Here is a 392-nt window from a genome sequence, read left to right on the forward strand (position 1 = left end):
ATTTTTAACGGATGAATATTTAATGTAACAGAAAAGAAGTACAGCCAGCAGGGCAGTAATGGCAGTAATAAATCACTGCTCTCGTGTAGGAATGAGTAAATTAATAATTGTTCTTGATATGAATAATAAGTAATAAGTCAAATACCTGTAGCACTAGATGTATTATATTTATACTGGGGGGAGTTGGGGGCGGATACCAACTTTATGGGTCTTTGGTATATTAATTTCTCACATGCTTGAGGTTCATTGGTTTGTGCTTTTTCCATACCTACAAATATAAGACATATATTATTCACTCCCCTGCCCAGCTAGTGTTCATCACCTGCAGAGTAGCTGACCCACATTAAACTCTATGGTCTCTAGGTGGGTGGTTTTTCCTTGCCCCCGTCGCC

Source organism: Morone saxatilis, unplaced genomic scaffold, assembly GCF_004916995.1.
Source record: "Morone saxatilis isolate NCDOM2014 unplaced genomic scaffold, NCSU_SB_2.0 Contig0, whole genome shotgun sequence".
Lineage (NCBI taxonomy): Eukaryota > Metazoa > Chordata > Actinopteri > Moronidae > Morone > Morone saxatilis.